Source organism: Hypanus sabinus, chromosome 31, assembly GCF_030144855.1.
Source record: "Hypanus sabinus isolate sHypSab1 chromosome 31, sHypSab1.hap1, whole genome shotgun sequence".
NCBI classification, from domain to species: Eukaryota; Metazoa; Chordata; class Chondrichthyes; order Myliobatiformes; family Dasyatidae; genus Hypanus; species Hypanus sabinus.
The window spans coordinates 19485584-19503201 of record NC_082736.1 but is presented as its reverse complement, the minus strand read 5'-3'; the positions used below and the strand labels follow the sequence as shown (position 1 = coordinate 19503201).

The following is a 17618-nucleotide window of genomic DNA, read 5'->3' as shown; positions in this document are numbered from 1 at the left end:
GATCCCCATAACTACAATATTCAAATGTTCAAAGTTTCATTTATTATTAAAATATGTGTGCATGTCGACATTTGTTTTATCCAGATAGCCACGAAACAAAAATAAAATGATAGTCTCTCTCTCTCCTTCTCTCTCTCCATCTCACTCCCTGCATCTCTCCCTCTCCCTCTCCTCCGCCTCGCTTTCCCACTACCCATCACAACTTTAATTCCCTCCCCTCCCCCTCTCCTTTTCCCTCTGTTTTGAGATCCATTGAGGATCACAACATCTGACTGTTCACCCTCTGTGTTGCCTGCTCGGAGTCATGCAATGAAATTCTTTTTGAACATTTAACGAGCTCATGTTTTAGGCTGAAGCAAGAACTGCTCTGGAAAGACAAGACTGCGACTAATCCGTCCACTCCCAAGGTCGCTTATCGCATAGTCCACGTACATTCAACACGCTTCATCTTACTGGTCCACCTGTTATGATCAATGGTATAAGGAGCGGTAGCTGAAGGAGAGAGCGTACTGTTTTCTAGAATTACTAAAAAAAAGATAAGCACAATGATAGAAAGTATGTTAAAAGATTCAAATATTGCGAAACAAAATTGCAGACTTTCTTCATTGAAACTGCTCATACCAACATCAATTGAAATTCCTAATTCTCCTTGAAAAGTTACAGTGACACAATGAGTAAAACTTGTTAACACTGCGTTTTGTTCAGTGGTTTGGATCTAATGTGACCAATGGGAACGCTACTCATTTAATAGTGTTTCCGACTGGTGTAGAACACTTTAAATCAGTGCATGCAGGTAGTTGGGACAATTTGTACAACTGTTCGCTGCTCAGGTTGAAAATGAAATATTTCGCAATTTACAAATTCGTCAGAGTTTACTGCCTCGGTGTTCCAGGTAACGTTACGTCTTTGTATTACGGTGGAGTCATCGCAGATTAACTGTATCTTGATGCCCAATGTGCATGTGCTGTCCAGTGCATCTTTTCCGGTTATTGGACGATGAAAAATCCTTCGGCATTCATTTAGATACTGAATGTAATTCGCGTTTAATTTGAATCTTTTGATTACTTTGGGACATAATTGAGTTATTTGATATATTTATATATAATAATGTGATATTACCTAAGCACATATGACGACGAAATACTATTGACACAAATGTTTGCAGAAATGTTTAAACGTCCTTACAAAATGGAAAACAGGAAAATATCACAGATACAATGCTAGCCGAACTCAATAGGCCAGGCAGCATCTACGGAGAAGAATAAATATTCGACGTTTCTTGTCACGATCATTCACGAGGACTACAGCAGGATAGGTCACAAAAATATTGCTTCACGTACCATCCAAACAGTGACAGCAATGAATCACCAGGTCAGTTCACCGAATAGTCCACTCTGTGCTGTGATATCTCTCTCTGACCTCGGGCAGTCCCGTCACAATTGCGCTCTTACTACATTGAAAATTTACTGGTGGTTCGAGGTGACTCGATAACTCACAGGTATTAATTAAATCACGAAGTGTTATCAGCTGTTTTCCTCTGTCTCCACGTGAAATTCATTTGTTGTCTGCCTTCTTTACAAACTGAGGGAATTTAAAAAATGCATCATCTGTCCGCGATCCACCTTTTTTAGTTTTAAATGGCAAAGAAATATATAATCTGTGCTGTGTTATACACAGAAATAATTTAATGGTAATATCAGTTCACACTGTTTCATAATTATAACATAAATCATAACATGAGGACAAACTTCCAAGGTACCTCGGTAATGAATATTTCAGATGACTTCCATTTGATGTTCAATCAGCAAACATGACTCTTTCTCATAGGTCCTCCCGGGAAAACGCAGTCTTACAAATGAAACGTGACTTTAAAGAGCAATCGGTCTGTCAATTATTTACCTGTGTCTCCGAACAAGAATAGATTTTCCATCAAGCCAGCGAGTGCGGCGATTACTCCAAAAATGTTTTCCTTTCCGGCGAAACGTGTACTGAAGTGAGGGGTATATTGTGTATCTATAATAACCTTCCAGGTCATTAGCTGCTCCCTCTCTCATGCTCCTTTTATGTATTTAACCAACTATTTCTTGAATGTCCGGAACTTACTGTCCGGTCATTAATTTTAAATTCATGATGAACGGGCATTGATTTTCCATGAGCATGTTCATGTCCCAAATTGTTTCACTGATTACGACTGTTTCGGCAAAGCTGTTTTTGTGTTACCCGTTCGCAACGTTGGTGTCCCTTTCTTCGTGGGGCACCTAACATTTTGGACGCGTCGCGAGTATCTCATTTCTTCTTGACGGAGAACGTACAGTGTGACATCTGACTTTAACTCTGATGATCTGTCAGTCTCTTTACTAGTTAGCCCTACGCGGTCAGAAGACTTCCCCTCCCGATTTACAATAAAATGCGCTCATGAGCTTTTTCCCTATGTAATTATTAATTATTTTCATTTAAATGGAATTTTAAAAAAATCTCATTTAAAGAAGTGCGATTATATCATATGCTCTGAAATTAAAACCAATCTCTCCAAAATCTGTGCCGTTGTGCGCAAGACGCTAGACAACTAGAGGCACGTCTTGATAACCTCGCCTGCAGTGGGATCCGGCATTTTGACCTCTACTTTACCAAGCCGCTTGAGGGCACTCTGTTGTAAACCACAGGCTTTTCTTCTGATGGTTAACGTCGGTTTGTGAAACTGGCGATATTTAAATTTTGCGTTATAATGTAGTGTCATGTTGATCCGTATCCCAACTCGTTCAGTACAAGTTAGGCAGTTACTGTGACATAGGTTCCAGACAATGGCCCGGTTGACTATTACTCAGACTACACAGCTAAATTCACAGTAATCATCCTTCTGTAACTTAATTCCTGTCTTACTCCCCACACGGAACTGGGCGCCACCTAGCTGGAAGAAAGCGATAATCTCAGCTTTTCCGAAAGAAGGCAAGAATAAAATGGAATGTGGTCGTTTAGACCAATATCCGTTCTTAATGTAGATTATAGATTATTTACCTCCATCATGGCCAGATGATTAGAAGAGTTTCTACCCACACTGATACAGGTGTAATACAGCAAAGCTAAACACAGGATAATATACGAAGGACATTTAATATTATGGATCATATGCAATAAAACAAATTCGAAGCAATAGTGATAAGCGTGGACGCGGAAAAGGCATTTGATCCGATTAATTGGAATTTTTCTACACAGTATTTTCCATAGACCTGGTTTCCATGACACAATTTTTAAAACTATACAGACACTATATGACATGCCTACTGCTAGGATTGAAATCAATGGATATTTATCAAATAGTTTTACCCTAGAAAGGGGCTCAAGACAGGGTTGTGCATGGCTACCGCTACTTTTCGCTTTGTATCAGGAACTATTAGCTCAATACATCAGACAAATTGAAGATATCAGGGAAATTACTAATAAAGAGACAGAACATAAATTGGCTGGTTACACGGATGACATTTTGATCTCTCTAGGGCAACCAACTTACTCTTTAACTAAATTGATGCAATCGCTTGAACAATATGGTCAATGATTATCAGGATACACGATCAACATAGATGAAACCCAATAACTTTCATATAAATAAGCAAAACGTTATCAAGATATATTTGGCATGGTAAAAGACCTAGAGTTCGTCTTAAAACTTTACAATTAGCGATCAAAAAGGGGGTTAGGGCCTAACTTCTCTTAGAGATTATTATTTTGCAGCACGGTTGAGAGCTGTGATATGTTGATGCAACCCATCATATGGCAGTCAATTTAGTAAAACATTCAGGAGAGGATACGTCCAATCCCCATATGGGCAAGTTTGGCTGATAACAACTTGCAAAGTTAAATAAAAGCTGTTGATGACCCTTGGGTAAAATTGACTCTTACAATATGGAAAACTATTATAAAATAACATAAATTAGAGGGAGATTTTGCAATTCTTAAATACTGTGCATATGACTCGGATATTACGCCGAATATACTGGATGGTAGATTTAAGGACCGGATAGCTATATGAATAACAGTACTTTGCAATATAATGTAAGAACGAATACTGTTCAGTATTGAAATGCTTAAAGAGAAACACTTATTAGAAAAAAAGATCAAGACTTTTATCGGTGTTTACAGATGCGACAATATATTAATCGGACGATTAGAATGTAACCAAGGCAAGTATATGTTTGATAGAGCCATTTAGAAAAAAAACAAATAATTCATATAGCAGTAGCAGAATCATTTCAAACGTGTATAAAGGTTTGACTAATCTTAAAACACATTCAACTTCATACAGTTAAACAAAATGGGAGGAGGAAGGATGGATAATTGTATCTGAGGAAGAATGGACAAAGATATGAAGGTGTCAAAGGAAGTGTACCAGTTCACAGAAATGGAGGGAGTTCGGATGGATAAAAAGAACTTCACAGGATATATAGATACACCGTCTCAGAAATCGCAGTTTGGTAGTAACCTCCCTGATTGCTGGAGAAATTATGGAAATCAAAATGCAAACCATTATCATATATTCTGGAAATGCCCCATTATCGAAGACTATTGGAAGACACAATGCCTTACATGATATTTTTAAATGTGAAATACCCTTTGAAAGTAAGACAATATACTTTGGGTATATACCTCAAGAATGGTGGAAAAGAGATAAAAATGTAATGAATATACTGCTGGTGGCTGCTAAAAAAACAGAAACTATTACTAGGAAATGTTTCTCGCAGGAGAGCCCAAACTTAAATGAATGTATGGAAATTACAATAGACATTTACAAAAAAGAGAAGATAAATGGATCTGTTAATCATAAGTTCGAACAAGTTGATTCATGCTGGGAAAATGGTTTAACTATATAACACCTCATAGGCCTGATTTTATACTCAAAAATCAATGAATATGTAGTAAAAATACTCTCTACTTGCATATTGTTTTGTCCTTTTGCTTGTTCTTTCTATCCTCTCTTTTCTATACGTATATACCTCTGATAAATATTATGTGGAGATTTGTTGTACATCTGACTATTTGATATATATGTAAAATATCTGAAGTGAATCTTATGGAAATGTTTTTGATGATGATCTTCAATAAAAATAAATTAGACAGAAAAAAACAAGTGAGTTCAGTGGTTGTGAATCATTTCAGTGTTTTATTGAGTGAAGTTATCAACAGAGCTGCAGAGGTCTGATGGTTGAAGTGTAATTACAGTTCCTGAACCTGTTGGAGTGGGACCTAAGGCTCCTGTACATCCTTTCTCATGGCAGGAGGGAGAAGAGGCCATGGCTTGGATAGTGTCGGTTTGCCTTGTTTTAATTTCTGTGTAATTTTGGTACACTCAGGAGTTGACGAATTTGGATTTTATGTTGCAACTTTATAAAACTCTGGTATATATGGAAAATTGCAATCCGTTTTGGTCGCTCAAATTATAGGGAAAATCTTGAGGCTTTGCGTAGTGTACGGTAGAGGCTCATCAGAATGCTGTCCGGTTTACAGTAGATGTCAAGCGGATGTCTCTATTAGTAGGTGAGCCAATAATCTGAACACTGAGCCTTAGCATATAAGCACACCCTCTTAGAACAGAGATAAGAAGAATTACTTTCATGTAGTTATGTTCAAATTATCGGCCAGCTGCTGGACGTTGTTTCATACGCTCGCGTTCGTATGCAACTCTGTGTCCAGTAAACTCGCTGTTGTAGGCAGGAGGGTGTGTGCGGCGATTCATCAGACCCTGGGCAGGACTCGTGCTGAGCCCTTACGAAACTGTGTTGCGATGGTCCAGAACTGGGAGGTAGGGATCTGCTTGCGATTTGTTGCTCTTTATGAGGATCAGCTTAGCTATTTTAACTGCTGATTCAGTTTTTCCGTTCGCTTTGCTATTTCCAAAACTGCTACACAAGTGCTCAAAATCTCATTCTCGTGTAATTCTGTGAAACTCTGCTGACGTGAATTGTAGCCCATTATCACTAACCATTTGTATTGGTCTACTGTATCTCGCCAAATGAGCCATCAATTTGCGCATAGCGGCTGCGCCGGACGTATGGCAAAACAGTTCTACCTCGAAGAAATTGCTGTAGTAATCAACGGTGACGAGGTACTCTTTTCCCTCGAATGTGAATAGGTCGATACCTATCTTTTCCCACGGCTTAACAGGTGCCTCATAACTCTTAAGCGATTCATTCTGCTGACTCATTTCGTATGTGCGACAATCATTACATGTAGCAATATATTGCTTGATTTCGCTGCTCATGCCTGGCATTCGCGTTCGCGTCTGAGGCATCCTTTTACGCCCACGTGTGACGAATTAACTCTTGCCTTCATTTAGCTTCGCTCACTTTGCGTATGATGACATGCTCACCTTTAAGGATTAAGCTGTCTTGCACGGCGAGCTCATCCCTATAGCTACAATAAATTGTCAGTTGCTCTGGTAGCGCGTCACATTCGCGACGGCCATCCGCTGATGATTATGCGTTTCATCTTTCGGTGTTTCTCTGCGAATCTGCTCTGGACTCTCATCCTGGATTGACAGGAACGACAACATTTGACTTCGTCGAAGCTATTCTCCTGGCCAGGAGTACCGCTAACTGCTCGCGAAAGCGTATCCGCGGGATGCCTGAGCTTTCCTTGACAGTAGGTGATGTCAAAATCATAGCGCTGCAGGCGAAGAAGTATTCCCTGCAGGCGCGTTGGTGCCGTCACCAACGGCTCCTTAACTATCAGTTTCAGCGGTTTGTGATAGCAGAGTCCCCTTGTGAAGCGGCCAAAACTGTATTGATGAAAACGTTCAAGTGCGAAAACGATTGCCAGCACTTCATTTTCGATCGTTGCGTAACGTGTTTCTGTGTCGGTTAGCGTTCTGCTTGTATATGCGATCGGACGCCTGTTCTGGAGAATTGCTACCCCTAGGTTTTGTTGGTGGTGTCACATTGGATGGTTAGCTCTTCCTTAGAATTGTAGTATGCTAACACCGGTGCTTCGGATAACATCGCTTGATATTGCAGAGAGCGTTTTGTTGTTCAGCTGACCGCTCCCATGCGACACATGGCTTTGTCAGCTGTCTTAATAGCTCAAGGGTATCTGAGAGACTTGGTAGAAAACGGCTCAGGTAGTTGACAAATCCGATCATCCGCTGCACTCCCTGCACATTTGTGGGTGTTGGCATGTTGAGAACGTCAGCGCAATTTTCAGCATCAGGCTGAAGACCCTCACTTCTGATGAGATGCACCAAAAAGCGTATCCCTGTCGTTATGAAAACAGATTTGATCTTGTTGAGCCTGATATGCTACACTGCACAACGCTGTAATAGCTGTTCAAGTTTACATCATGATCGACGATTGCCTTTCCCTGCGTTTCCTCTTTTCCGTAAACCACAATGTCGTCCGCGACGCAGATCACTCGCGGTAGCCCTTCCAGAGTCTGATGCAGTCTGCGCTGGAAGAACTCTGATGAAATACTCGTTCCAAACGGAAGTCTGACCAATCTAAATCGCCCCAAAGGTGTGTTGAAGGTGGTGAGCACACTTGATTCACTGTCCAATTCCACTTGCCAGAATGCAGAACTTATAGCAAACTTGCTGAAAGCCTTAGGCCAGTCAAGATCTGGCAAAATGCCCTCTTATCACCGGAAGGGTGTAGTGTTCTCTCCAAAGCTCTTTGTTCAATGGTCGAGAGTCAATGCATATACGAAGATTGCCGTTCTTCTTCTCTGCAACCATTAACTGGCTAACTGACCTTGCAGGTTCATCGACTGGTGCTATCACCTTGCGGCCTACCAGCTGATCAAGTTCATCTTTCACATTCCGCTTCATATCGTGAGGTAGAAGTTGTAGGGGTAACATTATGGTTTGAACCTTCTCATCAATCTGCAGTTGGCCTGCACCCGGAAACTCCCCGAGAGCATCATCAGACTCCTCTGCATAGCGGTCTTCTGGTGAGCATTGTTTTTCGTTAAGTGCAGATGCACGCAACCTGCGAAAATTGTCATTGTTGACCGTAATCAGCTTCATTTGCTGGCTGGCCCTGCTTCACAGCAATCGTGTAAAGTCGACAGTGACCAAGACAAATTCGACAGAATTCTTGCGGTTCGTCATGGTGTTCCGCAACTTCACACTGCACATCCTTTCGGCATCCATAGTGGTCTTGTTCCACGTCTTCAGCTTTTTTTGTGTATTGTCTTAGTGTGTGATCTACTCCCTCCAAGTATTTGTGGGGTAAAATGTTAATGGTCGCCCCGCTGTCGACTTGGAAATCGATTGACTTTCCATTGATGAGCATCTGTGCGACTAAGTCATCCTTTGTCTTGAAACTGTTGAACACCAGTATGACACCGTCGATAAACTCGGGGCTGCTGTCACTGTCGGTTTGGTAATCGCTTTGTGCTCCCAAGCGATGCACGGGCTATTGCTTGCATACGTTTGCAAAGTGATTACGAATGCAAAACACCACGCGCACACATCTGTATGCTGGGCATTGTTGCTGGTCTCTCGCATGTTCCGTGCCACAGTATTTGCAAGGGTTCACTTTTTTTTCTGTGGCTGTTCCACGTGCCCTTAGCTCTGACTCTACCAGTAGCACTAGCCTTCTGTCCAAGATAATTTGAACCTTTCTTGTAAGAGCGTGGTTTAATCCCAATAATGCTAGCGGACCTGCTACCTACAGCTGTACTGAATGCTTGTAGGTGTGATTCTGACATTTCTGTGCTTTTACTGATGTCAAAGCAGTTATTGAGCGATAGCTTTCTCTTTTGTAACAGACGTTTTCTGGTCTGAGAGTCATTAATGCCCAGTACGATCTTGTCTCTCAGCAGATTGACATACACCAGCAAAATTTACATGTCTATGCAAGGGATCTAATGCTAGTAAGAAACTATTCAAATGTATCACCTTTTTCTTGTAGCCGCTTGTTGAACAAGTACCGTTCGTATGTCTGATTTTTCTCACCGATAGCCTATATGTCAAATGCAACTAAAATCTTTGTGAGATCCTGGCTTGTAGCCTCATCAGCAAATACTAAACTGTTGTAGACCTCAATTCCTGACGATCCAATTGCATACAAAAATAATGCCACCTGGTATGCCTGAAGTTGTTTGTGCAGTTGTGCTACAATGCTGTAGTTAGTTCACATCTTCCATCCCTCTATCAGTCCGCGGTAGAACGTCACGGCCAGTGGCGGGCGAATGCCGCTCTCTGGGGGAGGACTTCTGGCCGAACCATGGCTCCCTGGCAAGGCGTCGTCGGCCACGTGTGTTGGGCGCCGCTGAGATTCTACTGTCTCATCTTTAGGCGTTGCTATTACACCTGTCTCTATTTGAGGCCAGTTGCAGGTATCAGTTGATATTTTTTCTACTCTACACTCACCCTCCGATGTTTCAGAGCTGCGCTATTATTATACTGCCAAATGCAAGTTGCAAACATCGGACGTTGCGGTTGAGAATAGTAATTTTCTGGGCACTACCGCTGTCACCATGGTTCAAGACCGATATTTCAGATAAAAAACAGCGGCACATGCGCACCAACTTTGGTCGTCTGCTCGCGTGCATGTACAAGTACATCATAACATTCAGTGACTTCAAGGGATATTCTTGTATCCATCTCTTGACTTCTGATTTACAATAACCTTTTTACGGAATTGACGATTCTAGAGGTTTTCTGTACTTTGTTCAAGGCAAATAGACAGAATTTAAATAAAAATGGAAAAGATGCCTTTCACGACGTTTCAATGGACATGTGACAAATAACAATAATCTTTACTAAAGCAGGGAAGGGTTGAAGGCTGTCGACAGGAGTTCAACGTACAAATATGTCACCACATAGAACCCTGAGATTAAATTTCTTGTCCGCTCAGCAAAGCTAGAGAATAACAACTGTTATCTATTCCACGTATAAAAACTATAACAGAATCAGTGAAAAACCGGCTAACTAGCGCGCTTAAACAGAGTGAAGAAGGTAACTGTGCGAATGTGAAAAGAAAACGCAGTAATTAAACAAATAATACATATTGAGAATATGAAATGAGGTGTCCTTGAAAGTAATTTCATTGGTTGTAGTAACATTTCAATGATGGGGCAAGTGAAGGCGAGTGAAGCTAACTGCTTTGGCTCAAAAGTAGAGGTAAGCAGGCTGCTCACACTTTCTCAACCGCGGCCTCAGTATCTCTCAACACTAGGGTTCCTGAAACTTTCCAGCTTTACTTGTCCTTTGAAACGAATGCCAACGTTTGATCACCAACTCAAACTGCAGGTTACACTTCCAACAGGAAGACTCCCAAGTGTCTTTGCAATTCTTTTTTTTTTGTATGTTTAAACCTGCTTGGAAAATAGTCTTTATCATGTCTTCTCACATATTTGGGCATATAGTTCCCTGCACTATATTCCATCTTCCATTTCTTTGCCCATTCTCCCAAACTATATGTCCTTCAGATGAATCTTTGCTTCCTCAACACTACCTGTCCTCCATCTACATTCGAATTGTCTGAAAACTTCACAACAAACCATTAATTCTGGCAAGAAAGTCATTGGCTTATACATGACAGGAAGTGATCCAGCAGTCCCCAGAGCCAGTCACATCTGAGTTCATCCACCTTACCTATCAAGAGTCTTACAGTAAAAAAAATGCAGTTTAAGCCAATTGTCTTTCCTTAGCTTCGTCGGTGCTCCTTTCTATCCTTTTGATTATCTTTACTGTCATTGTCAAAAATATTGCATCCTGCTCAGGGTCACACTGACCGGCACTCCCACTTACACCATTCTCAGCATCACTCGCAAATCTGCAGGATACTTGGCACCCTTCAGTTCAGGAGCAATCTACCTCTTGTGTACAAGTCTGTTAACTACAGAGGAAATTGCAGTGATCCAGCAACTTAAATCGTTCCCCCTGCCTAAGCCAATCAGTTAAGTATTCATTTGAATCATCGTTGTATTTCTATTCTCACAAATATTTGTTGCAGGGTGTAATGCAAAGGTTACCGTTTTTGAAGTTGTGCTTTTTAAGTTCCTACCGAATTCCATCTAATCACTGTGTGCAAGCTCAACCCACTTTTTACCAAGTTATATGCAGCACGACCACTTGAGAATTTTCACCAGCCGCTCTGACTCATTCCTGACGGTGGTACCCAAGAGGCAACATGCCATCCTGGGATCTTTCTCACAGCCACAGAATCTTGAGTCTTCTCTCAAATGCTGTCTAGACTGATCCCGTCCTCCCCTGTTGGGCATCTGGGAGTCAGTCAGTGTGATCTGAGAGGTTATAGTATTCATTACCCGATCAGTATTCAAATGATACCTGAGAGGTCATCCTCCATCAGTAGAAAGATCCCTGTGAAAGCCCCAACAATCTGTAATCTTGACATATTCACTCAATAATCTGGAATTAATTCTATCCAGTCCTGTTAAGTCATCCACCTTCGTGTACTTTGAGAGTCCCAATCCTCCCAGCAACTTGTTAGCAATGTGCGTGGAATAACAGCGTATACGTGCTGATGCTTATTTCCCCACATCACTTTCAGTTTGGTGAATACTGACATGAAATGTTCATTTGGTGATGTGGTTACTTATTCCGGCTCCAGACATACTTTCACTCCTTCACCAGTAAGTTGCCTACATTCCGGTTTTCGCTGTAGTGCCCCTTTTGTATTAAATGTATATACATGTATATTGTCCAGCCTTGCTCAGCAAAATCATTCCCTCTCCCCTGCCAGCATTCAGAATTGCTGATTATCTGTTCAATTTGCATTTTGCAGCATATTCATCGAAGACATTGTCTATTTTTCTACTTTCCAAACTGTCCTCATAGTTCTTTTTTTCCGTTTTGACTGCATTTGCAATATCTCTGATCATGCAATGTTTTTAGATCTGGATTCTTTTGTTTTCACCTCACATAAACCATTTGAATTTCGAACCACTCAGCTTTAAGGAACTCTCACAGGACAAGTGTGAGTTACAAGTAAACGTAACGGCACTTTGTCTTCAATTGTAAGACAGGAAAATTCTCTGTTTCAAGTTGGCAGTGAGAAGGAAATCCTACAAGTGGAGAAGCAGGGAGAAGAAAAACGAAGGTTAAGGGAAGGACGGGTTTTGACGGGAGCAGGAGTGGTTCATAGAGACGAAAATATACTACAAGGTCGACAGTTTTGTCAGAACCGGGTAGCAGGAGTAAAAGGTTTGCCTCAAACTTCAATTTAACAGCGTGCTTCGACAGGCGCAAAAACGATTCTTCTGGGATGGTGAAGTCAGTGATGCTGTCGGCACCAGCTGTAAACTGCTGCTTTGTAACTCTAAGGCAAAGCACACAAAATGGAAAAAGAGTAAACAATTGACAGGACTCTGATGAAAGGTTTCTGCCAGAAACGTCGAAAGGATACTTCTTTCCATATATGCTGCCTGGCCGAGCCGAGCCTATCATCAGGACATGCCTGAATGTGTGTTGTTTTGTATTTCGAGAAGATTCTGTCGTGTTTGTTTTGCCACTCTGTTCATCACGATGTTTCCATTTACCTACAAGTAGGGGATAGAATAGGGAGCATGAAGGCAACTGAATTATAATATTTTACAGCATTTATTCTAATGTTTCATAAGTTTCAATATCCGATTCAGTGGGTATTTCACCGCATTCTTCAGTTCTTCTCGGAATTTGCTCTGAGTCAAGGCGTAAATACAGGTATTTGTGCAGGAACTGAGAATCTGCAGCAGGTCCGATGTCTTTACTGTGACGTAACGGGGATCCGTGAGAGAATAAATAAAAACCTTTGAAATCCGTCTATAGATATAAAATACCACTTGCGTTCCCCACAACAATACAAAAGTACCGGTTATGCTGAAGAGCAAAACGATGGATTTCCGCCTGTTCTCCATCTCCCGGTCTTTGTCATTCTCTCCACTCTTTTGTCCCCGGAGCCCCCTACGGGCCCGACTGGCCACTAGAATCCGCCGGACAGTCTGAATATTGAACAGCAAAATTAGAATGAATGGGACACAAGGGGTTAAAATGAGGTGAAACATCTCAAATGCCGCCCAAGATGGAGAGATTGTGTAGCTCAGTGTGTAAGCACAATACCAGGGAACACCATCAATTATTTCTCCAGGCCCGTATATAAAGCCCCAGGGGACAGTCTCCAAACAGGCCAGCACACCCACTGTCCCGATAACCACAGCCGCTGTTCTCTCGGTGCAATATTTTGTTTTCAACTTCTCACAGCAAATAGCCACAAATCGATCGACGGTGAAAGCGACAGTCAGCCAGACTGAGGCCGCAATGCTCGCATAAATAATCCATGTACGTAGTCTGCACACAGGAGTGATTCGCACGAATGATCGGGGAAAATATATCTGAACAGTCACCCTCAGCAGCGGTTCCGAGATAACGACCAGGAGATCGGCCGCTGCCATTCCCACCAGGTAGCGAGTGACACATTTGGAGAGACCGCATTTTCCCCGCGACAGGATCACAATCGCCACCAAGTTCGCTGGAAGAGAGAGAGGGAACAGCAATTTGAGAAAATACTGAGCAGAAGCCAATGCAACAGTTTGAGGACATCCTCTAATATTTATACTTTTTGTTGCATTTAGCAGTGGGAGGGTCGAGGGTGGACGCAAATCTGGCGGAAACAGAGAAGGAGTTTGCACAGTAAAATAAAGTCAATATAATTTGAAAACGGATTCCTTACTGATGAGCGGAAAACTGAAGAGTGGCGGCGGAAAACTAAAATGTGTAACTACATTCTCAGGATCAGTACTGAATGGAACATTTTCTGCCGGCGCCTTTCGCGTCTCGTCTGGATCAAGTGATTAAATCCGGAAGCTGGAGGCGGGATTCTTCCATTAGACAATCATCAACTTCGATTGCGTTCCCTGTCAGCGACAGAACAGCCGAAGGACGGAACGAAAACAGGAAATGATGAAAACAATCATCCAGGCAAAACAGTATAGGGAGACCCCTGACACGAGTGGTAACTGGTTTCCCTTTCCACACAAGCTGTTTGGGTCTCAGTTTTTCCAGCATTCCCCGAGTTTGTTTCCTAATCCAGCATTTGCCACCTCACTGACTTTACAACATAACATTGGCTGATTCCAACAGATACCTCACAGAGATAACACCTCCACTGAATCCATCACAGAGTAGCAGGGGAGAGGAATTCAACGTCCAGCAGCAAACTCGGGACCGTAGTCAGATGTCTATAGATATAGTAGAAAACATTTCACAGCATTGATATCTATGAATCACCACGTCGGTTGTGTTAATTGACTCAGCATCGAGTTCATTGAGTTACCCATCATCTGCTTTATATTCAGTCAAATCGCACACATTTACGAAAAATCCTCAACAGTTTCGTGTTACTACACGGACCTCGTCACATTTGCTGAAGTGTTCCTACTGTCGGTGCTTAGATTGTTGCTCCAAAGTTGACAATGCAGGCTATCAACTAGCATAAACTCCACGGGCTGCATAAAAACAATATATGCAAATGATGTGCAGCTACTACAAGACCAAAAGCAGAGAACCGAACATCTGATTATTCATCACAAACCGCTAACAGAACGCTGCCTGACACGCTCATCCCACAAAATCAGCCGATTCCCTGAATTCTTGTAGCGGATTGTTTTAGATAGAAATCCCAGCGTTTGGAGTCCCGGTGTTTCCACGCCATTCCTAATATGTGGAAAACTAGGTCTGGAATGTGAGATTTTAAACCAGCGGCAGAATCAATCACATCATTTGGATTAAATTTCAACAGCCACCCACTGCAGCTGACACCGCGGCTTACCGGGAATTCCAAAGGCTGAAATAAAAGGATAGTAAACGGCTTCTATCCTCCAGATGACCGGATACACCATTTCAGTGAGAATCTGTGATTTCTATTGCTCCTGCATTCACAGCTCCGTCAGACAGCTGATGCCTTCCAAACGGCCCTGATTTAAACAGAGGATCTGTCTCCAGAGACACAGTTATACACCTCACTGACTTTCTTAGTTACAGTTGCGTGAACAAACACTTTAATTCATTACCATTGCCTTTGTTGTAAATATTAAGGGGACTAGAGACAAATACATTAACATTTATTGGCATTACCTAAGCAGCGTCTTTTGTGGAAATAGGCTTGTATATTTACTGTCAAAGACTGAACTTTGTCATGAAGAAGCTACATTTAGATTTAGTCTTTTTGTTGGCTAATCATTCATTTCTGAAAGGAAAAATAAAGCGACAATGACCGATCCCTACCTCTGTCCCTGCAGTTTCCCATTTGGAACTGTCCTTCAGTCCTTCAGCTTCTTCCTGGTCTCTCTCTCTCTCTCTCTCTCTCTCACACACACACACACACACACGGAGGGAAACAATTGCACAAATGTTTATCTATGTAAAAATGACTCTCTTGTTGTACACATTATGTATTATAATTTACTATAAATTGCCCATTGCGCTTTTAGACAGAGCTATAACGTATGGATTTTTAATTCTTCTGTATATGAAGGATGTAAGTAATGAAGTCAATACATTTCGAAATACAACAAAGATACACTAGAGGGACCGAGATAAGGATGGAAACGGTAAAATGAGCACGTTGCTACTGTACAACAAGAGAGAAACTGAAGATGCTGCAATCCAGGGAAACACAAGGAACTGTGCTGAGCTCTTCCAGCGTTCTGTGTCTCATCTTGCTGGTGTATCCCAAATTTGTCAAAGGTCAAAAGAAATCGAGAATAAATATTTCAATCTGCAAAGGAATGGCCAGACTGTTGAATTTGAATAATACAAAAAAAAACTGGAGATTAGCGGATAAATAGGCGCATGGTGGCTGGAAATAAACGAGAGAAAGACAAGAGTGAGGTAAATTGTTAGAAGTGAGAGAAAGGGTGGAGGGAGAGGGAGATGGAGAGGGAGACAGAGAAAGAGAGACAGAGTGAGTGTGAGAGAGAGAGAGAAAGAGAGAAGACAATAGGCAAATTGACGGATAGGTGAAGTAGGCAAAAAGACAGCAAAAAGCAAATGCGCACATTGCAGGATTGCGGTATTCCTCCTGTATCTCTGAGCTCTGGTAGTCTGTGAGAGTGTGGGGTCATTTTGTACCTGTCAGTCCTTGAGACAGTGTGATACTGCACAGGACCGAAATAAGTGCAGGAGGTTGTAAATCTCTTCAGCTCTATCTTGGGTACTAGCCTACAAGTTATCCAGGACTTATTTAGGGAGCGGTGAGTCAGAGAAGCAACTTCCATTATTAAGGACCCCTAGCACCCAGGGCATGCAACTTTCTCACTGTTACCATCAGGTAGGTGGTACAGAAGCTCGAAGTCACACCTTCAGTCATTGAGGAACAGCTTCTTCCCCTCTGCCATTCTATTCCTAAACGGACATTAAATTTCTGGACAAAACTTCACTTTTTCTTAATATACGGAATTTCTGATTTTGCACATTTTAGATCACTCAAAATACTTATACTGTAATTGATTTACATTTTTATTTAGTATCATTATGATTTTCTACATTCGTTATTATTTTCTTTTTGTTTTCCTTTCTCGATTATGTATTGCCTTGAATTGCTGCTACTACGTTAACAATTTCACGCCACATGCCGGTGAAAATAACCCTGATTCTGACAGTGTGTTCATTCTGTAACTGTCATTCTATGCTTCTGTGTGTGAATGTTGAGCTCATATTGCATCTGTCAAATCACTCTTTAAATAATTGCTTTCTGATGTTAACCTGATATCTCCCTTTGGCCACTCTCCAGGTTTCCTCGTTGATGGATTAATTTTGAAGTAGCAGTTCGCATCCTACTTATCTCTAACCTTAATGATTCTGAACACTTCTATCATATCTCCTCTCATTATAAGTCATTTTAGGCCAAATAGATATAATTCTCTCAATCTTTCTGCACAGCTCACATCCTGTAGTCATTCAATGAGAGTAGTCGCCCTTCTCTGATCTCTTTCTGGTGCCTTCACAGTCCTTACAATATACACATTTCTGAAGACGTGACCTCACAAGTGCATGAAATAGCTTAAGGAGACATCTCTAGCTCTGAACTCCTCTGAGCGCATTATATAGCCCAGCATTATATTAGACTTCCTAATTGCGTCAGTGAATTGCCGAGATGTTCATAGTAATGACTTCCAGGAGACTCAAATCATTCTTATACAATGCACTGTCTTACTCAAGACCCCTATTGTATATTTATATCCAATATTTCTACTTCCTATATGTATAATTTTACATTTACTGACATTAAATTTCACCTGTTATTTATCTCCCCACATCAGGATTTTTTTTTTGATCTGACTGCATTGATTCTTCTGCCTGAATGTTCTTAGCCCATCTCTCTAATTTTGAGACATTTGCAAAATTAACTATTTTATTAGTTCTGTGCTTATGCAAAGGGTCAACGTGAATAAAAACAGCAGCTGCCCCAAAACCGATTCTTGTGGAACCCCTGTTTTAGCATCTTTCGGGTGTGGACATGATCCTTTCACCATAACTCTTTACTTTCTGTTTTGAGCCAATTCTGCACACATTCACATCCCATCGCCCGAATCCCAACCTTCTGTAATTTGAACACTGAGGTCTTCTGGGGTACCTTCTCAAAATCCTTCTGAATCCTAAATAAATGTTATCAACTCTTTATTGTTAT

General features: G+C 41.4%; 1 long non-coding RNA gene across 2 annotated transcripts in view; it reads left to right on the top strand.

The window, feature by feature from the left end:
• Positions 1-16310, top strand: part of LOC132383927 (uncharacterized) — a 129054-nt gene extending 112744 nt beyond the window's left edge. The window contains exon 5 of one of the 2 annotated variants that reach the window (XR_009508803.1): positions 15465-16310. This is a non-coding gene — a long non-coding RNA (uncharacterized LOC132383927). Of the gene's footprint in view, positions 1-4300; positions 5021-15464 lie in introns of those variants that run through there. The other variant, XR_009508802.1, reaches the window with a different exon arrangement.
• Positions 16311-17618: the final 1308 nt, after the last annotated feature.